Genomic DNA, 23,357 nt, shown 5'->3' on the forward strand with positions numbered 1-23,357 from the left:
TCGCGTGGAACGATCTTCGAAGCTGTTCTCCACCTAGTTGTTCGGAAGGACGGCTGACAGACCGAGATCGGACCCGGGGCGCCAGGCTGGACACTGCACAGGAGAGAGGTGGGCCCAGGAGGCTGGTGGAAGATACGACGGGAGAGATGCTGGGCAGCAGACGCCGTCACCCGGCCCCGTGAAGCTCTCGGGTCACTGCACTCGGTCACAGGGCTGGCGATGCCCAGCATCCGACAGTCCAGAGACACGTGTGCGCGGGGACGTGCCTGGAGCCCCCTGGCCCGCGGCTCTCTTTCTGCCACTGACCCGGCCACCTCGACGCGGCCGGTGCGCCCCACCAGGACATGGGTGACTGTAAGCCCCTTCCAGAGGCAGGTCCCGGGGCAGGTGCACTTGGCGACGCGAAGCCGGCAGCCCTGAGAGGCGCTGAGGACCTCCGATGGCACCGGGGAGCTGGGCTCGGGAACCGAGGAGGTCACTCCCCGAGGTCCCGCCAGAAGCGTGAGCAGAGCCCCTTCTTCAGCAGGAAAGGCCCGGGGGTTTCTCAGGAAGAGGACGCGTCCAGAAGCACCTTCCAGCTGCTTTCCTACTGCAAAGTGTCGTGTTTAGTTCGGTTTTGAGGTTCTGCATTCCCGTTGTTCAAAAGTATAGAAAGGACGGCAAGTCCTGTCGGACAGGCCCCCTCTCATCTGTGCTCTCCGTGCACCGTCGCTGCAGCAGCCGCCGTCGCCGCCCGACACTCGGCCTGGCATCATTTCGTTCTGCAGCCGTCCGCATTTCGTGCACATGCAAGAAAACATGAATATGCGCGGCCCCCACTATCACACAGAGTTTTGCAGCTTATATTTTTCTCCCAATAACATATCCTTGAGATCCTTCCAATTCAGTACGTGACTCCATGCTTTTCCTCCCAGCATGACAGGGCCGAGGGGCAGCCTTTATTTAGGCAGTTCCAAGTCGGTGGACAGTCAGGTGGTTTCTCGTCTTCGCTGTCGCAGGAAATGGCCCGGTGCATTTGCACGTGGCGGGTCGTCCAGGCTAGTCGGAGCTGGACGTCTTCCGGCTGGCGTGGATGTCGGCAGACTGTCTCCATCGGCCACCGGAATGAGCCTGCTTTCTCAGATGCTTCCAGCAGAGTGCTGTCAGGGATTTGGGTTGTCCAGGCTTCTGTGACAAGTGGCTTCTACGTGGCGAGGCTGAGTACCTCTCCTGTGTTTGGGGATCGGCGTTATTTCCTGTTCAATGTTCAGGTCCTTGGCTCCCACCTTCCTTTTTCTGGTTGGTTGGTGGGAGCTGTGGTGGGAGCTGAAAACTGTTTTGTTTTGTTTTTTAATGTTTTTTTTTTTTTCATTTGCTTTTTGATTTTGCTTATGGTGGGATGTGGAAGTTTTCTTGTCAAGTAATGTTCCACATGTCCATCTTACCTTTCGTGACTCCTGAAATGTAGTTAGAAAGGTGATTTCTTTGCTGAGTTTATAAGACAATTCTCACATTTCTTCTAGGATTTTTACCACGTCGTTTTTGAAACTTTAAGTCTTGTATCCATTCGGCATGCACGCGGGGTGTGGCATGCACGCGGGGTGCGGCATGATGAGCCAACTGCAGCTTGTTCTAGATGGCACAGTGTTGTAGCTGGTCAGCTCGGAGGGTCGGGCTCCCTCTGTGCCTGCTGCAGGACTCGCCTTTCTCCTGCCTGATTGTGTCTATCATGTGCCTTTATCATTCCATTTTCATTACTGTGTCACCAGATCTTCACATTTCAAAAATATAAAAACATAAAAAGATGGTGGGGGGAGGGGCGACTCCAGAGGCCAGCTTCTAACTCTGCAGACCTTCTCTATAATTACACTTTACTCCCACATCACACAACGGATTACAAATTAAGTGAATTCGAACACAACTGTATAACGATGGCAAATCAAGTAACTGTAGCTCTATAAAATTTTCACTGCACTTTTTGTCTTATATCTGGGACAACCCTTGTCACTGACACACAGAGATGCTGAGGCCAATACTTCCACCAGTTTTCTCGGTGGCCCAGCTCTGGATGGGCTCTGGGCCCTCCACCGGAATCTCAGGTGCCTTCCACTGTGCTTCACACGTTCCAGGTGTGCGGATGCTGCAGACACACACACACACACACACACACACACACACACACATGCACAATCCCGAGTAAGAAAGGAGAGGGGGGAAAAAAGAGAAGGAGACACAAAAGAAAAATAATGCCAATTCAAAGCTGAACAATGCCCATGGAATAATACAAGCCCGGGTCCAAAATCTTGTGACGGGGACTGTGGACGGTCTGTGCCCACAGCGGCTGGCAGGTGCCTGTGGTCACTGCGGCAGGGCCGAGAGCACAGCCCAAACCCGCGCAGACAGGCCCCCTCTCTGGCATCTCCATCACCACCCGCCCCCAAGGCTGTGCGCTCAGCTTCCCTAACTCTCTCCTCTCCCAAAGAGACCACCGGGATGTTCTTCCCCACAATCCCACCGGACACCCTTTTACGTTTGGGATTCTGTTCAAATACTTCATATCACTCGACACCTCACATGTCTCTGTGCCATCAGTGCCGCTAACTAACAAGGGTTACGCGGTGGCGGAGCCATGCCCGCAGGCCTGCATCACACGGTGTGGAGCCACAGTGCCGAGGCTGTGCGTCCGCCTGGTGACCTCGGGCTCGGAGGCGTCCTGCACGGGGCAGCAGCTCTGTCCCACCGAGCTTCCTGCCTCCCGGGTGCTGTTCTCAGCAAAGTTCCCGTCACAGCTCCTCGGTCTCATTCCCGTGACCCCCGAGGACACTGGGGTCTGAGGGCCCTCGGCTAGCACGTGGTGGACGGAGCAGCCGCTTGACACCAGGCAGTGCCCGCTTTCCCTGACCGACTTCGGTTCGGTCTGGACTGAGGAGAACAGCCAGGGGCACCTTGGGTCTGCCCGGCCGCAGCAGGTGGCTTGGCCCCGGGAACCTGGGCTTGAAGCCTCCTCTGAGACCAAGCCGTGGCCTTGGGCGTGCTAGTTACGTATTTAAAATCCTGTTCTACCATCTGGAGAAGAAAGCTAATATCAGTACTTTCCTCATATGCACCCAAGAAATGAGAGAGATTATTAAAACCAACTTAGAAATCACACTGGTTTTAATATCTTCTAGTGTTAAAAGTCTGTTTGCAAAAGAATCAGATGCGGCTGCTGGGACGATACTGCTCTGATTATTGGCCCTTTTGGGCAAATCTACAAAGTTCAGATACAGCCTTTGTCACATTCTAGAGCAATGAATTTAAACAATGAAGCAATTCGTTGAGAACTTCTGAATGCTGTTTCTTAAGTATCTAATGCATTCTTCTAAAACATTTCCTCTAAAAGTGCAAGAAAATATTTTTGAGGACAGAGCCAGTCAACTCTCCATCAGTGAACTGTAGCAAACCCTCTCGTTCTGACAGCAAGCGCTCATCCCCATACGCACCTCCTGTACTCTCAGCTGCTGTCCACAGGGACAGGCCGCGGGGAGGCCAGGGACAGGCCACAGGAACAGTTGCTGACAGGCCGCGGGGAGGACAGGGACAGGCGCGGGGAGGACAGGGACAGGCCACAGGAACAGTTGCTGACAGGCCGCGGGGAGGACAGGGACAGGCGCGGGGAGGACAGGGACAGGCTGCAGGAACAGTCGCTGACAGGCCGTGGCGACTGGAACCTGGAGCAGGATGTCTATCCCCAGCTGCTCCTGTACGTCCGGGTGTGGCGTGACCCTGACATTCAGTCAATGTACTTGAACTGAAATGTTTAGCCTGGACAGGGCAGGCTTCCCTTGACCGAGAGAGAGTGACCTGCACACGGCCATGTTCCGTCCTTTCTCTCGGCTGAGGGGTTCCCTGTGCACACGGACCCCGTTTCCTCCTCCCGGTCCTCTAGTGAAAGACACTTTCATGGTCTCTGTGTCTTGCCCACTGTGGCTGATGCTGCAGTGAACCTGGGGGAGCACATGCCTTTGCGAATACATGTTTGCAAATCTGGGGGTGAGATGCCTAGAAGAGAAGAGGTAGCTGGTAGCCCCTGTGGTAACCCTAGTCTTACACTGTTTCGGCACCTCGTACTGTTCCCATAGCGGCCGCACCAGCGGACATTCCCGCCAGCTTGAGAATATCAGGCTGAGCAAAATAAGTCGGTCAGAAAGAAGTCAAGAACCACATGATTTCACTCATCTGCAGGACACAAAACTAGAGCAATAAATGCACAAACAAGAAAAACAAGCCAACAAACACTCAGACACAGAGAACAGGAAGGCGGTGACCAGAGGGGGGGGAGGGGTAGTTAGGGTCAAGGGGTCAAACACATGGTGATGGAAGAACTTACTTTGGGTGGTGAACGCACAGTGCGATATGCAGGTATCATAGGTGTGTACACGTGAAACCTATATAACCCTATAAACCCCAACCCATGTCCCCCCAATACATTGAATAAACAAAGCCCCAAAACTAACATTTTTAAAAGGAAGTGATCTTTATGCTGCACACTGCCTATACATCCTCAGCAAGGACTTTGCTTTAAAATGTGGTTGGTGCCCTGGCCGGTTTGGCTCAGCGGTTAGAGCGTCAGCCTGTGGTCCAGAGAGACCCGGGTTCGGTTCCCGCTAAGGGCACGTACCTCGGTTGCAGTTTGTCCCCGGCCCTGGTTGGTCGTGCAGGTGGCAGCCACTCGATGTGTCCCTTTCACATCGATGTTTCTCTCTCTCTCTCTTCCTCTCTCTCCCTCCCACTCTATCCGTACAAAAAAATGGAAAAAAAATAAAAAAATTAAAAAATTAAATAAAATGTGGTTGGTCACTTCTGATGAGGCCCAGAAGCCCAGGCCCAGTGCCCAGCCGCAGACTCCACGCCGAGGTCAGGCCAGGGGTGGAAGCCCAGCAGGTGACCTGAAGCCTCTACGGAGTCAGTGTGGTTGTCCACACAGTCATTTTGTTTTGCAAACTGGGGGGTTTGTCCATTGTGTGCCCCTCCCCCTTGTTGTTTGTGTGTTACCGTGGGAAACGCTTCCTTCCTGCGGGCAGTTTGCCTGGGAAATGACGTCACCAGACCCGCAGGCTGGCCCGGTTTCGCCTCCTCTTCCTGCGGGAAGGGGCCGCTGCGGGGCGCTCGGGCACACGTGCGGGAAATGGGGACGAGCTGCCTGATCGCTGGCCCGTGCGCCCGGTCCACTCCCTCTACCCGACCCTGGAGCCTGTGCAGCCCCAGGCCCGGGGCTCTTAGCCCCTGCAAGAGTACACAGCACGCGGTGTAGACGAGAAAGGTGCGAACTACCTTCCGTCTTTGTGCTGTTCCATAACAGAGTTCTCTGGCTCGCACGTAGCACACTCCACTTGCAATGGATGCTTGTAGCTGAAGAGGAGAGATGCTTTCTTACGTGCCTACGTCAAGCATGGGCTTGATTTAATCCTCACCTGAGGACGTTTATCTATCATCAGATGGAGTGGGAGGGAGAGAGAGGGACACATCGACCGATCGCCTCCCGCACCACCCGACCGGGGCCGGGGGTGAACCACATCCGAGGTAAGTACCCTTGCCCGGAATTGACCCCGCGACTCACTGGGCTGAGGGCCGACGCTCTGACCACTGCGCCACACCGGCCAGGGCAAACGGGCTGGATTTTGCTCGATCATTTCACTCGGATACGGTCTCATCAGATTTTTGGGGGGCTTGGTTTCCCGAAAAGACGGGGTCAGATAGCCCCGAAAAGAAGTACGTGTCGTTCGTTAGGTGGATCAAAGTAGAAATCAAGAATTATGCTCACGTAAATGTGTATTTATTTAAAAGTATTTTATTAACACCTGCTATGTGCACCATAAAACCCTCCAGAGAACAGGGACAGTGCAGTGGTTTGTAGTCTGTGGCGGGGGCACCGCACCCCGCGCTCCACGCCCTCGGCGCTCACAAGCCCCTCCGGGCCCAGGAAGCCCGTCGGCTGCTCTGTGGACTCGTCCTCGGCGACACTTCTGCCGCTCAGCGTGACGTGCTCGAGGTTCACCCGCGCTCCAGCCGATTCCAGAGCTTCGTTCTGTCCGTGGCTGCGGAACATTCCGAGGTGTGACCGCAGCATCTTTGTTTACCTGTCCCTCGGTGGAGGGGCATTTGGGCTGCTTTAGGGCATCATTGTCCTGCTCCTACGAACGTTCGTACAAGTCTGCGTGCGCACATTAGCTCTCCGTCGCCCGGGTCTACGTTTAGCAGGGGGCTTGCTGGGTCCCGCGGCGTCTCTGTGCCCAAGTGAAAACAGTCCAAAGCGACCTGCAAAGTGTGTGTGCACGTGCGTGTGTGTGTGTGTGTGCACGTGCGTGTGCCCTGTTCCGTGCAGAATATGCATGAAACTGCATCCTTTCCTTCATTACACTTGGCAAATTATTACGGAACCTTTTCCATTCGAACCCTGTGTGTAAAATAGGTCTATTCTCGACCAGCGCTTTCCACCAGAGCTTTCTGTGACGACGGGTGTCCCGTGGGTGTCTGCAGTGGCCATGGGCGCTGGCCTGTGGCTTGTCCAGCTGGGAAACTAAGAGTTTAATGTCGTCCCATTTTAATCAAGTTAAACTTAAATAACCCCAGGCGACGGGAGGCCGCCGTGTCGGGGGCAGTTCTCTGACCCGGTGTCTCGGCTCCGCTTTTAAAATGCATGTGAGTCTAGAGCAGAGGAGAGCCCAGCGAAGCCGTAACCGTTCTCCGAGAGGAAGCGTTGAGCCCGAGCCGCGGGGCGGTCCTGCTGGTGCAGGTGCAGGCGAGGCGGTGCTGGGAACTCGTCCTCCCCCGCCAGCGCGCGCACATTCTGGCGGAGCAGACCCTGTTCGCTGCCAAGCAGGGAACTAAAATTAAGAAAAAATGTCCTTGCTAATAGTTTTTTTTATACCCTGTGAAAATCTTGGAAAGCACAAAATCGTGGAAATCACATTCAGAGAGAAACGTAAACACCAGCGAGATCGTGAGCAAAGGCCGTGGCTGGTGGCTCAATGGAGACTATCACGTGTCTGCAACGTGGACGAGATGGCAAGGGGGCTGGTGTTGTCATCTGAGAACGGTCGTGCCCACGCCCCGAACCCAGAGGCTTTGCGAGGCTTAGTCCTTTTTTTTTTTTTTTTTCATCCTCACCCGAGGACATTTTTCCATTTTTCACTCAGACAGAGCGGGAAGGAGAGAGAGGAAGAGAGAGAAACATCAATGCAAAAGGGACACATCGAGTGGCCGCCACCCACACGACCCAACCAAGGCCGGGGACAAACTGCAGCCAAGGTACATGCCCTTAGCGGGAACCGAACCCGGCTCTCTGTGGACCGCAGGCTGACGCTCTAACCGCTGAGCCAAACCGGCCAGGGCGGCTTTGTCCTTCTTATATACAAATATAGGACATGCTTGTGCAACGTGCCATCTCAGGAACTGGAAGGGGCTCCACTGACATAAACTCCCTGTTGATAAAAAGACCATCCTTAATCCATGATGTGATTTTGATTTTTTTCCCCTTGCAATGTTATTTCCAAAAATATTACTGGCTGCCTGAACATCTAAAGAAAACAGTTTCTTTACTCGGAAATGAGTCCTGGCAAGATCGCAGTCCACTCCCCGTGTAACGCACAGAAATGCAAATGTTACAATAGAACCACCGCCGAATGAAAACAAACAGAGGCAGACCTCTGGAAGCCGGTTTCTCTCTGCTCAGGACTAGAACTGGGCGGACCCGGGCCACTGCGCTGAACCAACAGCATCCCCTGGGACAAGCCCCATTCCCTCGGGCTAGGACTCGAGATTTGTGCTATTACCACGGAAGGCAGACGAGCTGAACGGTGTGAGATTAAAAATGCAGCTCTCCCTATCGACCCCCGTCTCCGGAGCCACTGCCTGGGTAAAACACTTCTGCTTTGATCAAATATTTATCTGTAATAGTCAGTCTTTCCTTTCAAGGAGTTAGGCAGGCGTCAAGAGCTTGAAGACCTTGCTCAGAATTTCCACCCTAGAAACATTTCTTTGTAATTTTTTTTCCCCTCTAAAGAGAATGCAATTTATTTAGATACCAATTTTTTAAAAGGAGATTTGGTAAATTCACAAATATAGAGAAATTAAACAACAGATTCGCAAATAGGTCACAATGAAATACACGTCTAAAGAAAAATGGGTTGAAATGAGAAATCAAAAGGGACATTAGAAAATTATTTGAAATGAATTAAAACAAAACCCACCAGACTCGTGAACGCAGCAAAAGTAGCGTTGGTCTAACAGGGCCAAAGGCCTGTTCTCGAGGGCTCTACCCCTCAGCTACGCGTTCCCATGACCCTCAAGGCAAGGCTCCTGCTCCTACTCATGACCAGAGGGATTCTGTCTGAGGTGTGAGTGTCTGCAAGAAGGGAAGGTTGACGTGACATCTAAAAACCAAACGATGTGATACGCCACATTACTGTAATCAAGGACAAAACCATGTGGCCCTCTAAGTAGACATGGAAAGGTGTTGGACAACATCCGATATACCCTTTCATGATAAAAATGCTCACCAGACCTTGAGTAGATGAGAGCTTCCTCACCTAATAAAAAGCTTCTACACGAATTCTTAAAATAATTCCCAGAGAGCAGGTTGCCAGGGCCCAGCTGGGGGCCTGCTGCAGAGAGCTGGCTTCAAGGACACCCAGAGGCCACCAGCTGTGCCCTTAGCATCTGTCCACGTCATCATTCCTGACAGGCCACCGGCACCCTGTGGGTGTGTCAGGCGGAGGGGCACAGACGCTGACGGATCTTAGTGATCTTTACAAGTGACCCACAGTCTATCCAACAGAAATGTGACTCTGGTCATCACTGCCAGCTGGCCAAGTAAAACATTTTTTCTCGTTTATTTCAGTAACATTGTCAAGAGTGTCGCCAGTGGGGTAACAGGAGCGTCCCCTCACACCGGGACTGCCTGTTGCTACAACACGGGCCAACGTGGTCACGGCTGTGAGCAACGCCTGGGCAGAGTTCCAGCCCGTTCAGAATAAGGGACATTATTCTACCACATCCAGTGGCCCGAGCAACCAGTGGCCACACAATAGCTCCCACCGCAACACTTCCTTAGCAACTCGCCGGACACTTTGAAATCATCTGATATTTTGGCAACAGGACAAACATTCACCGCTCATGAACTCTGCAGAGGTCATCAGCTGAGAAGAAGCCTGTTTCCTCTGCCCGGGCTGCCCGCCCCAGCCCAGTTCTGCAAACCTACCGGTCAGGCTGAAGACGAAACACTCAGTTTACCGAGGAAAATAGAATGCACTCTTTGCATTTGTTTTTAATGGGAAAATGAAATTTTGTTTAGGGGATATTAGAAAAAGCGTCCCATAAAATGTGTGGATCGCCTACGATTTATTTCTTTGCTATTGATTAACAGAAAGAATGAAGCTGTTTGAAAACATTCTGTTACTTGGAACAGACTGACAACTGTCGGAGGGGCTGGGGGTGGATGGAGAAGGTGAAGGGTTAGCAAGGGAACATCTATGCATAACCAGCAGACACAGACGACAGCGTGGTGATGGCCAGGTGGGGGGAGCCAGATGCTGGGTGTAGGACTGCGAAGTGGGGGGGTGGGGACATCTGTGATAGTGTCCGCAATGAACATAAAGTTGAAAATGAATAAAATTAATTTGGGCTGAAAATAAAAGAGAAAGCAAATAATTTTGTTCAATGTAACCTTTTCTGGTTTATCTTTTAATGCCGGTTATTAAAGTATACCTGTGAGGCTCATAGCTACAAAAATGCAAACCTAATTGATATTCCCATTAACTGATATCAGAGTTTAAAACGTGTACTTAAATTTCAGCAGCAAAAGAGTGGCCAATGATGACACTGGCTTATATTCACATAAAACGCATATGAATAATACATGTAGCCAGCTTCCACATTGCCAAAGTCTTCAAATAACGTAATCAGATTGGTATATTTAAGAAGAAACAGGGGAACTTTGCCAATAGAATGGAGCTGCTTTTATTTATTAACTGTTTTCAAACATTCCACTTGATGAAGAAATAAGGCTCAAACTGTTTCTTATCAAAGATACTTTAGCTGTAAATTTCACAACATTAAAATGAACGTTTTTAAAGATTGATCCATGTTAATTCTAGAAATCAAGTAGCTTCTTCCTACTGACATTTATAACACACATTTTAATTTTCTAAAGTATAAAAAGGCTGCCTAAAAAAAAAAAAAGAAAGCAAAGAACATCTCTACAAAGTATCGGATTCCCTTTCCTCCTGGCGAACTATAGTGTCGTCCAAATAGGCCTGAAAAGTTCAGATGTTGATGATATCAATGGCTATTTTAAAAAAAAATTATTTTTCCTTTATTGATTTTAGAGAGAGGGGAAGGGAGAGGAGGTGAGAGATAGAAACATCGATGAGAGAGAACATCGATTGGCTGCTCCTGCACGCCCCCCACTGGGGATTGGGCTCACAACCCGGGCATGTGATCTGACCAGGAATCGAACCGGGACCTCTTGGTGCAGGGTCGACACCCAGCCGCTGAGCAAATGGCCATATCTGCTCATTTCTATGAATTCAAACCAGTGCAGTACAATGTGCCAGGCTAATGCAGCCTACAGAACCTGGCACATTCTGCACACAACGCAACCCACCAACACGCCTGCCCGTTCGAACAGTGCCACACTTGCTGAGTGTGCCCTGCACTCGGTCACCAACTACACACACACACATAACACTTCAAGTGAGGCGACACACAGCTGAAGAAGACGCCTCTTTCCCCCGGGGGCCTGCAGGTGAGCGGGGCACACAGGGGCGCAGAGAACCATGCACAGTGTGGCGAGTTCAAAGGCAGAGAGTCAGCCGTCCTGTGGAGGGGGCACCCAGCAGGGACAGGTCAGCTCTTCAGCGTGGGGATGTCGGAGACCAATTCCTGGAGCTGAGTGGATTCCCAGAGCAGAGAAGAGGGTGTACCACCCGGAGTGCCACAGCGGCGGGGCAGACGAGAGGAACATGACCGCGGTGGGAACCCCTCCCGCCCGCTCTGCACCCCGCTGCCCTTCCCCGCCCCCGGGGTCAAACCCTCTCTGCGAGGGCGAGTTCTCTCTGTGGACAAGTTCCTAGTGCCCTCGCTCTGAGCAGTCCTCAACGCTGCCCTCTGCTCGCCGAGGGTCCGCAGGGGCTCGCCGCCTCTCCCTCCGACCCCTCTCCCCAAGTTGGCTCTGGGCTGAGAAACCGCTTACCTTCAAGGCCACGGGCGCTCACCTCATCAACAAGCCCGAGCGCTCATTTCATTTGCTATTCTTGTGCCTCGTGGCATCTCTTCATGAGCTTCCCGACAACTGGCATCACTTGGGTTTTCTCCATTTCCCCTCTCGTGTCTTCTGCACTTCTTCCTCCCCCCTCACAGACTGGAGGGGTGGCTCCCCTCGAGTCTGGTTTCGTCCTCTGCCCTTTGCCGCTTGTCCCTTTCCTCGAGGGTCTCAGCTGCCCCCGTAGCTCTGGCTCCAGGACTCTGCACGGCTCCAAAGCATTTACTTTCGTCCCCGGCCTCAGCCTCTCACCAAATCCCAAGTTCGCATCCCCACCTGGAGACCCAATAGCACCTCGAATGCGAGGTGTTTAATTATTTTTGTTGTATGTCAGTTTTCCATCTGATTTCTCTGTTTTCATGCCCAGGATGAGAACTGTGGATGTTATTTTTATGTCTAAAGCCTCCCTTACCGTCTAATTTCCATCACCACTGCCGGCCTGTCGTTCTGCGTCACGGTCCTGCCACCTGTTCCGTCCTGCCTGGTCGCAATTCGACCTCCCAGATTCAGACATGCGCTTCGAGGCGCCCTGCAGAGGGCCACTCGAGTCCTCCCCAGGGGCCACCACAGCTCCCCTATTAGCTCCAGGGGGAGCCGCTGCAGCCCTAACGAACCCCTTCCCAGCCCTTTGTCCATCCTCTGTTAAAATCCACCTCGAAATCATGCGTTCAGGGCAAATGGATATTCCTAGACGTGTATTTGCACCGTTTCTCTTTCTGTTCGGGGCGTGACTCACGCTCAGGGTCTTTCACATCTTAGTGTTGGCAGATTGGAGAACATTTTGAAGTGACTACTCTCTACAGTCATTGAAGTCGGTCTTCAGTAAAGAGAATTCCAAGTGCCAGTCCACGAATGCTTACACGTTCTGCGTTTCCACTTCCCGGCAGGAAGGAGCAGCACCGTCTACCTCATCGCCCGTGTTAAATGCAGTGGCGACTCGCGGACGGTCTGAACGGAGGCCCCTTTAAACTAGACAGCAGCCGGCGGGCGGGGGAGGCCGGGATGTGACCTGCTGGGACAGCGGGGAGTCTCACAGATTTTCTCCTGGGCCCCGTCCGAGGGCGGCACAGTCTGCCACCTGGGTGACACCTGACACCCAGATCGACTCAGAGGGGGCAGCGCACATCCCCTGGTTCTAGACACACATGGGAAGGGAGGGAGGGAGGGAGGAGGAAGGAAGGAAGGAAGGAAGGAAGGAAGGAAGGAAGGAAGGAAGGAAGGAAGGAAGGAAGGAAGGAAGGAAGGAGGAGGGAGGGAGGGAGGGAGGGAGGGAGAAGTGCTTAGGAAGAATGTGGAAAAGCACATTTATCTTCCTTCCCTCTGTTCCCTGTGCCCCAGACCCCAGGCAATGCCGAGCCAGGTGGGGATGGCAGTCACGAGGTACCAGGAGCCCACAGGAGTCCAAACGCTGAGGGACCGAGCGCCCCGCAGTCGGGGTAGCCGGGATCCCAGGAGAGCACGGCCTTCGCTCTGTCTCCTGCCCAGTGGGAGGCCATGGGCAGATCCCATCTGAGGGTCCTCAGGACACGCCAGTCAGGAGCATCTCAGCTTGCCTGGGGAGAAACGAGCCAGCAAGGCCCAGACGAATGCCCGGCGTGGGGGAGCAGCGCCCTGCGGGGAGACCGGGGGTGCGCATCTCCCTCCACGAGGGACGTGCGGGCTCTCGCCTCCCGTCTGTCTCGTGCCCGTCCTCGCCCTCCGCTCCCCGGTTCCTCTCTCGGGGTGTTCACACCTGTCTAAGCAGCACACACCCGAGCTCGTGAGTTCTTCCGCAGCAGCGATTCTCGGGGTACACAGAAACGTGCGGCTCAGGTGCCGCAGCACACCGGAAAACATACCCTGTTTGCCAATCTGACAAAAGTAGGTGTGCTTTGATTCACCCTCACTGGCCGGCTGCTGTTGTGGGGGCTGTGGTCATGTCTCTAACTGGACGGTCTCGGGGAGGAGAGGTCCGTGCCCCTGGCTGAACAGCCAGGTGTCGCACGTTTGAAGAACTCTCCGGCTCACTGGTTGAGAATCGCTGTTCTGTGGGAATGGGAATAGGGAAACTTAATGAGCAATAAAACTAATAATGCCTAGTAGTTTATTTTTGCCTACACAGTCAGTGTGAAGACTTAATCAAATAAAATAGTCTTTCGTATTCAAAAAGACCAGCAGTTTTCTTCCAAAATGTAATTGAAATGTTTTATGCTTAATGCCTCCCAATATGTACCGTAATGAATGGAGATGCTGAGTCTAGGGAGGCGACCGAAGGCGCTGACGACAATGCTGGATCCTCAGAGAACAGTTCACAAATCCCCGACTGATCCTTTGGTGGGAGCGGTGTTTCCCAGGTGACACATCCGAGCCAGGACTTGTAACAGGGACACATGACGATGGTCACATGCAAAGCGGAGCCACGTGGATGCCCGGCACAAGCTCTTCACACCCTGGCTTCTCTGGACTTTTTATTTTTTATCCTCACCCGAGGACATTTTTGCATTTATCTTCAGATAGAGTGGGAGGGAGAGGAGGAGGAAACATCGATGTGAGAGAGACACAGCGAGTGGCTGCCACCCACACGACCCCAACTGGGGCCGGGGACAAACCGAGGTACGTGTCCTTAGCGGAAACCGAACCCAGGACTCTCTGGTCCACGGGCCGACGCTCTCACCACCGGGCCAAACCGGCCAGGGCTCTCGGGACAACCTTGATGACGCGAGAGGCAAACACCTTCTGTGGGAATTCATGTGAGCTGTCCCTGCACTCTTTGAAGCCACCGGTCTTCACAGGCAGCCACCACCGGGGTCACACATGCACGGCGGGCGCTGGGTCCCTGCCTGTGACGGTGTCGGCTGCTGCCTTGGGTATGCCGAGATCTCCGAGTCTCAGCTCTTCTGTTGTGTCCCTGAGAACGTCTGAGCGTGACTGTCCCACTCGGTGTTTGTGTCAAGGTGTTCACTTTTCTGCGTCCGTTTGGTCTCTGACCGCTGGCCGGCTGGATTCTGGGTTAGGCTTTGTTATCCTCACTTGGCCCGGCATAAATTAGCCAAAGAGACGCAAAGGCAGGGGGCATTTTATCCTTCCAGGGGTTTCTGTGGTAGAGAAAATAAAGGACACACACACACACACACACACACACACACACGAGCCATGACATCACGCTGAGAGCCCGTGGTCAGTGGAGTCATGCCCCCCAAACAATGTCCACGTCCTAATTTCTGGATCCTGGGAGAGTACGGTATGTGGCCAAAGGGACTTGAAGACGCGACTGAGTTGCAGATCTTGAGATGGAGACATTATGCTGGATATCCAGGTGAGGTCGATGAACTCACCGGGGTCCTCAATGAAGGGGAGGCAGAGTGGCGGCGGTGGAGGAGCCGGGGTGCTGTCTGTGAGGAAGACCGGCCTGGGACTGCAGGCCGAGGATGGAGGGAGAGGCCCTGGCCAAGGCATGCGGGGGTTTCGGAAGCTGGAAAACCAAGGAAACAGACCCTTCCCTGGAGCCCCCAGAAGGGACGCAGCCTGCTGACCCCTCGGCCCCAGCCCCGTGGGACCACGCTGGACCTGAAACTCGCGGGGCTGTAAGGTGATCAGTTTACGTCGCCTGAGGCCCCACATATCTGGTTATTTGTTATGTCAGCCATGGAAAAATAACGCGATGCCCCAAACCGTGGCCCAAATATTAAGGCAACACAGTCCACCGAGGGGAGACGTCCTCGAGGCTGTGGGGATGAGGGTGGCGGTTCTGCTGCCCAAGTGGCATGTCACCTGGAAGTTCTAATTACAACAGGTTCGCCCCGAATTCCTTAAATCAAAGTTTCTTAACACCCAGCATCTCATCGCAAAGTGAGCGTGGGGCTCAGTAACGGGGCTCAGTCAGGGAATGCCTGACAAGATAATTGTCCTCTGGGACTTCGCTGTCCTCCTCCTCAGCGTTTGACGCCTCGCGTCGGAGACGAGGTGACTAACTGGAGGCTGCCCCGCTGCTGACACCCCTGCCTTCGCGTCACAGAGAGGAACGGGACCGTCCCGACCGACAGCCACCGCGAGCCGAGCCGCAGGGTGCCGAGCAGGCCGCGGTGCGGGACACCGGATGACACGTGTCACCGGCTGCCTGCACACGCATGGAGCCAGCGGCAGCTCCCGTGTGCACGGCGTTTCACCCAGAGCTAGAGGTCGCCGTGGCTTCACTATGTTTCACTTGACCTTTGGAGATGAAAACGACTCCACCTCCTTAGAACTGACTCTGCTCACTCAGTTCATCACGTGTCCCCCAGGTCCACAGGTAAGGGAGGGTCCGTCGGGGGCTGGTGCTGACACCAAGGCTGACAGGAGGACCATCTGGCCAGCGCCTCCCCGGGCCCAGGGCGCTCTCGGGGGTAGACCAGCCCTCCCAGGCTTTGCCGCATGCACTGTGTGGAACAGGAAACCACGCGAGCAGACTTCAAAAGCTGAGTTCAATTTCTGTGTGTGAATTACATAGCATTTTTCAAATGACACTGGCTAGAAAGAAAAGCACACAATGATCTATATAAATGTAGACTTTCGTACGTCGTCTTCCCGGTAGGCAGCCGACTTTGCGGTCCTCTCTGGTGCCCCGCACACCCTGCTCCCCTTATAAATAAATGAACGTGGACTTACATGCTCAGAACACTACATTTTCCTCAAAGGCAGAGGCTCTTTGATGACCAGTTGCGATTCTGAAACAGTGTTTCCAATATTTTATTCAGTTAACAAGCGCTTGTTGAACAGATTCTATGCCTGACACGCTTTAGGGGAGACAGTCGTCATGGAGGAGAGAGGTTACACGGTACAGCGCGGGTTACTGTCACAGTCGGGAGTGTAGTCACAACGTTTCACTATGTGTCTTATCAGTCACACCAGGACAAGTTCTCTCTAAAGGTCAGGAGCAGATCTTGGGGAACTGTGTCCTGTCCCCCAGCATGTATGGTGACACACTTTCTCATTCACACATTTCTACAGAACGAATGGATACAATTACGAACGTGTGTGCAGTGGAAGAGGCCACTTCTTCAGAAGGAGGCTTTTCAGGAGTTGGATGATTCTGCTTGAAGCGGTTCCCAGAGTGGTGAGAGCCATTGGTCAAAGACGAGAGGAAGGGTCTTTTCAAGGCGGGAGACCCCTCCCTGCGCTCGGACGCAGAGGGAATGCCCGGAGCGTGGGGAGACGACCGCTTTAGAGAAATCTCACACGGGGTGCGCAAGTGTCGGAGCTTGGAACAGGTGTTTTACAAACCCTCTGGCCAGACAGATGAAGACTCTAAAGAACCCCTGCATCTAGAAATGATAGAAGAATCCATATCATTAGATCCCGTTCCACTTAGAGAAGAGGAAATGAGGACGAAAGAGGTTCAGTGACTTGTCAAAGTCCACATTTTCCATAACTTGAAAACCACGAGCAAGCCAGGACCGGCGGTAGGAGGCGAACAGACAGGTGTCTGGAGGAGGAAGTAAGAGGAGCCACGTCAGTGAGGACGTGGCCTGTAGCCCACGGACTTCAGCGCTCCAGCCCGGCCCGGCTCAGTCCACCGCCCTCTGGGTCAGGGGTAGACCAGCCCACCTCACAGGCCGCCTTCTTGGCACGTACCTTCTGTTTCCTACTTTTCTACAGGAACTTTCTGCTCATGTGCTTATCACACCGGTCTCTCTACTTGACAGCTGAATCCCTTCATCTCTTTTTGATTTTCTCCAAAGAGAAAGAAGTTAGGACAATTGAAGAAATTGAAATGATTCGAACGTTCAAGACGGTAGGATATGAGAGAGCAGACTGAACAGCTCATAGGAGTTAAATGTAAAAAGATAGCAAACAATGCCAAATCACTGATTTAAATGTACCCTTGAAAACTCACCATTCAGCCCTGGCCAGTGTGGCTCAGTGGTTAGAGAGACAGCTCGTAGACCAAAGAGTATTGAGTTCAATTCCGGGCAAGGGCACGAACCTTGGTTGCAGTTCAGTCCCCAGCCCTGGTCAGGGGTCGTGCGGGAGGCAACCAATTGATGTGTCCCTCTCACATTGATGTCTCTCTCCCTCTCTCCCTCCCTCCCACTCAATCTGAAGATAAATGGAAAAATAGCCTCGGGTGAGGATTAAAAAAGAAAACTCACCATTCAAATAACAACCTTCTAAGGGAGCTCAAAACCATCTCCAGTAATTTTGTTTCCATGTGTTTCTTTTCCATGAAGGCCACCCTAGCTGGTCAGGGATGGGGGGTGGGGGATGGATAACAGGTAGCCAGGGGCACTTGGACAAGGCAGCTCAGTTCGAGTGACCATAACTGTAAACAGGATCTAGGTGGCCAACTGTAGGGACAAGATGATTTGAAGACAAAGATGGGAGACTGTTGTGATACAATAGCTCTAGTCAGGCAGGCTCCCTTAAGACCAGATCGAGAGATGAGGTAGAGTTGGGGTGGGGACTTTTCGTAGGGGAGAGGTCCTGGGGGATGGTCACTGTGGGAGGACCTGACGCAGTGTCACCTGGGGTCTCACAGGCCTCCTTCTGTTAGGGGAATTCAGTGCCAGAAGGAGGAGGGATTATCATCCATTCGAAAACCAAGGTGTAAAAGTGGAAGAATTCAACCTGCCTGTAACCATCCAATAGACTCGTAATTTCGGGAATCTCTGCTTTTCCTTTGAGATTTAGGTGTCATTAGACAGTATATGCAGGTGTGAGAACCCCAGCCTCCTAATCTGTGAAATGGGTATATGATCCCTAGCGCCTGGGGCTGCTGTGACAACTGAGGGAGGTTGTTTACATTAAATGCCTAACACAAGGCAGAACATACACCAGCTACTCCATAAATAGTAATAATCCTTCTCCCCACCCCCCTCCACCATCTACTCTTTTCTTAAACTTGGGAACATAAATTCTGACAAAGCAGAGATTTAAAATCTGCTTTCTCTTTGAATCAATAGCTATATCCAGTTGATCAAATAAAGTTTAGATTTTAATTAGAGAGTTCTTGATGAGTATCACAGATAGCCTCACAAAGACAATTAGACCTGATTTTTTAAAGCCTTAGTGATAAAAATTATTGTTGCTGTTGTTATCACTTTATGTATTAAACTAAACTCTCCTCCACTTGGTACCATCAAAATGTAACAGTCTCTAAATCCATTGCCCTATGAAAAAAATAATAACCTATTATCAAATGTATGCACTTTGTAAAAGAGATTCAGTTCAAAATCAAAGTATTTCAAACATCACTGTGAAAGAGTTGTATTGATTAAAGGATGAAGCGAGACCCTGGTCGGTGGTTCCAGCTATGACCGCACACTGGCATCATGCTGGGAATTCTCAGAAGACAGGTTCATGCCATATACTCACACATCTACTGGCCCGCAGTCGATATTTTCACAAGGAAATTCTGATGTGCAAACAAATTTAGAGGCCACGGATCGAGTTCAGAAGAAGCACCTTTAAAATAACGGCTTCTGATCAAAATTTGTATACACCCTTTTCCACAACTTGTTTCAAAACTGCTTTAGTAACTGTTTCATTAGTGGCAACCCTAGTCCTCCTATGAATGGCATTCTTCAACATGTGCAATGATCTCGACTTCCTGAAACAGACCTGGGAGATATATTCCAGAATAACACTTTAAGCCAGGTAATCAGTTTATTGAGACTCTGGTATGTAAAGACAAGAGCAGTTATATTTTTTAAAATGAGATTTCACTGAATTTTTTTTTTTTTTTTTAGAGAGAGAGGAAGGGAGAGAGAGATAGAAACATCGATGTGAGAGAGAAGCATCGAGCGGCTGCCTCCTGCACGCCCCCTGCTGGGGATCGAGCCTGCAACCCAGGCGTGTGCCCTGACCAGGAATCCAACCAGGACCTCTCAGGCCATGGGACACGCTCCATCCACTGAGCCACACCCTGGGCTGGAGCAGTTATTTAAGGTTTAATCTCAGATTCTAAGACAGGGTACATCTGTGGGAGTGATAATGTCACACATAATTACTTCTAAATTATGATTAATTCTAAACCATGTGGTGTGCCCAGTGAATGCCCCAGGAGTCCCAAGGGGGGTGACCCTGGGCAGGGCAGTGCAGAGGGGCCGTGCCTCTAACCGACTGCTCGTCGGAGAACAGAGAAATGACGGCACCAAACCCCAGTCTGGGCAAAGCCAGTGGCTCCCCAAACAGACTCACTGCGAACACGGAGCGGACACGGAGCTGAGTACCAAAGTCATTCACGTTTGTGTGTGGGGAATAAAGGTGTCTTTCTCTCTTCACAGAAAGAACACATTTTCCATATGATCGTTGATGGAAACAGCGGCTTTTATAACCCGCAGCCAATCTCCTACGGTAATGAGGCGGGTGAATCTCACCAGGTGGCTCGCAGTCTTGATTTCTGGATCTTGACAACGTCCTGCGAAGCCGAAATCAGACTGTTCTCATTCAGAGACACCGACGGACATTTCTCAGCCTGACCGTGGATACGCCCAAGAGCCATAAAAGCTTGAATGTACACTAGACATGTATAGATGCCTCCTGTTTTGTTTTGTTTTTAAATCCTCACCCGAGGACATTTTTCCATTTTTTGTTCAGATAGAGTGGGGGGGGGGGAGAGAAACATCGATGTGATAGGGACACATCAAGTATTGCCACCCGCCTGACCAACCAGGGCCGGGGACAAACTGCAACCGAGGTACGTGCCCTTAGCGGGAACCGAACCCGGGTCTCTCTGGACCGCAGGCTGACGCTCTAACCGCTTAGCCAAACTGGCCAGGCCTAGATGCCTTCTTTTAAAAAATGTTTTATATTTACTAATATGACTTTCTTATTCCGAGCTAAGTTACTCCTTTCCCATCTTCATATCCAATCATAATGGCAGCAATATTAGTAATCACTCTGAAGCTTCCATTCGTGTATAGTAACATAGTCCTCTAGCTGCAGCTTATTCTTAAGGGATATTTAAAAACTCACTTTAATGACTAAGGCCTCATAGTTGAAGTCATAATAAATACAAACATGAGTAAGATGTAAGCGATCTCTTTAAGACGTAAGATAAGACTTAAGAAGTAGCCCTCATGGAAGTACTAACAAAACGCTATGACCATTAAGTTACTAATAAACAGTCACTAAACCCACATGGAAGCAAGATAATTCCTGGAGATAAAAAGCCCAGTTCTTGCCCGGCCGGTGTGGCTCAGTGGTTGAGCATCGACCCTGCACCAAGAGGTCGCCAGTTCAATTCCCGTTCAGGGCACAGGCCCGGGTTGTGGGCCCAACCAGGAGGCGGCCAATCGATGATCTCTCTCATTGATGTTTCTATCTCTCTCCCCCTCTCCCTTCTCTCTCTCTCAAATCAATAAAGAAAAAAAAAAGACTCAGTTCTGAGTGTTCACAAAATGCTGAGTTTTTACAAGAAGTGAAATGGATTGGGCACAGTTACCAGCGTCAAGAACTGAAGACTGGACGCCACCAGCGATGACGCCCCCACCCTGTGGGCACCTGCTGCGCTGGGCTCCCCTGGGCTCCCTTGGCCCCCGGGGGCTGAGCTGGGGCTGCACCTAGAAGAGGCTCCGGAATCTCAGGAAGGGTGAGCACATGAAATGACAGACGGAGCCGCGGTTGCTTAAATGCAGGGCCCGTCGCTGTCACCATCTCTCCAACACCGAGCGTGAACCCTACGGCAAGTGTGGACTTTAGTTGGTAGAAAGGATGGATTTGGGTTCATTGGTTGTAACAGATGCGCCACACTGATGCCAGGCGCTGATGACGGGGAACTGGGGGAGGGTGTGGGGGGCGTGGGGACGCTCTGCCCTCTGCCCGTGCCAGGCGCTGATGACGGAGAACTGGGGGAGGGTGTGGGGGGCGTGGGGATGCTCTGCCCTCTGCCCGTGCCAGGCGCTGATGACGGGGAACTGGGGGAGGGTGTGGGGGGCGTGGGGACGCTCTGCACGCTTCTGCTCAAATTTTCTGAAACCTGAAACTGCTCTATAAAACAAGACCTATCAGAAACTAGGGGCTTGACAGGAATATTTTATTTTAGGGATGGACACACATGGCTGGTAGTTCATTCCTACAGCCATTTCATTGCTAAGGACCGCGGCCAGTGCGGGGAGGCCGCTGAGGGGGTGGCCCTGGTTTCTCCTGTCTCCATCTGCACGAGGTTCAAGCAACCACGGGAAGGAAACACAGGCCGGCTGCTCTGGGCCATTCTGTGGCCTCAAGTGTTAACTCACCAACGGGTGCTAGTGGCTGCTGCTCCCCTCAGCCTCTGCTGGAGAAACCCCCGCCCCGGGCACCCCTGCCCCCTCCACACCACGAGGTGGGGCTCCTGAGCCTCAGGACAGGGCCAGCGAGGTCTGTGCTGCCCAGCTGCCCCCCAGCCGGCGTCTGGATGAATGGGCCAAAGGCGGGCGTTTAGCATTTTTACGGCTGTGTATAGCCCTCCGACGTTACAAGAGAATGAAGACCGTGTTTTCAAGTTTCTACACGAAAATGCATCTAAGGAGACAGAGATGCACCAAATAATACTAGCTCACGTTTACTCGGCATTTATCCTGTGCCCGCTACTGGGACTGGCACTTTACTCTCACGATCTCATGTTATCTTCACAGAAATCCTGTAAAATTGCTGCTATTTTATTTTTTTGTTTTACAAATTCAAAAGCAGAGTCTCTCCCAAATTAAAACTTGTCCACCATCTCAAAGCTGGTGAGAAGCAGACAGGGTTCCAACTAGAACTGTCTGGCCCGCCTCAGTGTCTTGCTGGGATGGTGCAATTTGCTTCCACACTCACACACGCTTGTATTGCACACACACACGCACACATACTCCGCACACACTCAGGTATATCCACACACTCATGTACTCACAAACACACACTGATGCACACTCACACATACTCACACTCATGCACACTCACATACTCATGTACTCATACTCTCATCCACAGTCACACACTTGTGTATTACACACACTGATGCACACTCACACATACACTCATGCACACTCACACACTCATGTACTCATACTCTCATCCACAGTCACACACTTGTGTACTTACACACACTGATGCACACTCACACACACACACTCTCATGCACACTCACACTCATGGACTCACACACTCATGCACACACATACACTCATGCACACTCACACACACTCTCAAACATGCACACGAACTATTTTCTCATTGAATACAAAGGCGGCATGATGCTGAGACAGTTACACTCTGAGATGCGGTCTCCTTGGCCACATCGTACTGTAAAGGGCACATCTCACGTGAAGCGGTGATCCGGTCACTGAATTCTATGAACCTGGGAGGAGGGGAGCCCTTCCGGAATAAGGGACTCCCAGCACCGATGGCCGAGCCCTGCATGTGATCAGCGCGGACGTGAACTGCGCACAGTCCCGTGAGAGAAGAGAGAGCTGCGCAGACCCCGCGGTGGAAGGGAGCCTTACGTGACCCGGGCCTATTTAGAGCTCCCTCCAAACGGCTGTCAATCCACGTCAGGGGGAGTGCGGTCTCCCTCTGCGGAGCCCACGGAGCCTCCATTGTTCCCTGGGCTCTGCACCCGAACTGACTTCTCTGGGGGTGGTTCTGAAGAAACAGGCGCCACCCCTGGAGGGTCACCTGCCCACGCCTTCCTCTTCCCTTCTCTCTGCTCCACTCGTGCCTCGCCGTGCCCCCTGCAAGTCCCCTGTCACTCTTCCTGTCCCCTGCACGGTCTGTTTGCCATCGAGCTGTCCGAGCAGATTTATCCCAGCGCTGATCTGGGAATGACCCAGGACTGTGCTGGCTCCCCAAGGGGACCCGCTTCTGGGGGCGAAAGCGAGCCGCTGCCCTAGGCTGACATCAGGGACCTACAAGGACGACGCTTGTCACTCCCCTGCCCTGAGGATTGCTCACAGAGAGCTGGGTACACAGATGAGCCAGAAGAACGTCATCGTACGTCCACCGCCCCACCCCGTTCAGCTGTCCTGGGAGGGCCTGCCACCAACCCGGCACGGGGGCGTTGTGCTCTGTGTTCTTTCTCTCACTTGCATTTTCTCCACCCTGAAAAGTGGCAGGGTCAGCACAGTCAGGACCGCCGTCCCGACCAGGGGCGTCTGCTCGG

Source organism: Molossus molossus, unplaced genomic scaffold, assembly GCF_014108415.1.
Source record: "Molossus molossus isolate mMolMol1 unplaced genomic scaffold, mMolMol1.p scaffold_m16_p_8, whole genome shotgun sequence".
NCBI classification, from domain to species: domain Eukaryota; kingdom Metazoa; phylum Chordata; class Mammalia; order Chiroptera; family Molossidae; genus Molossus; species Molossus molossus.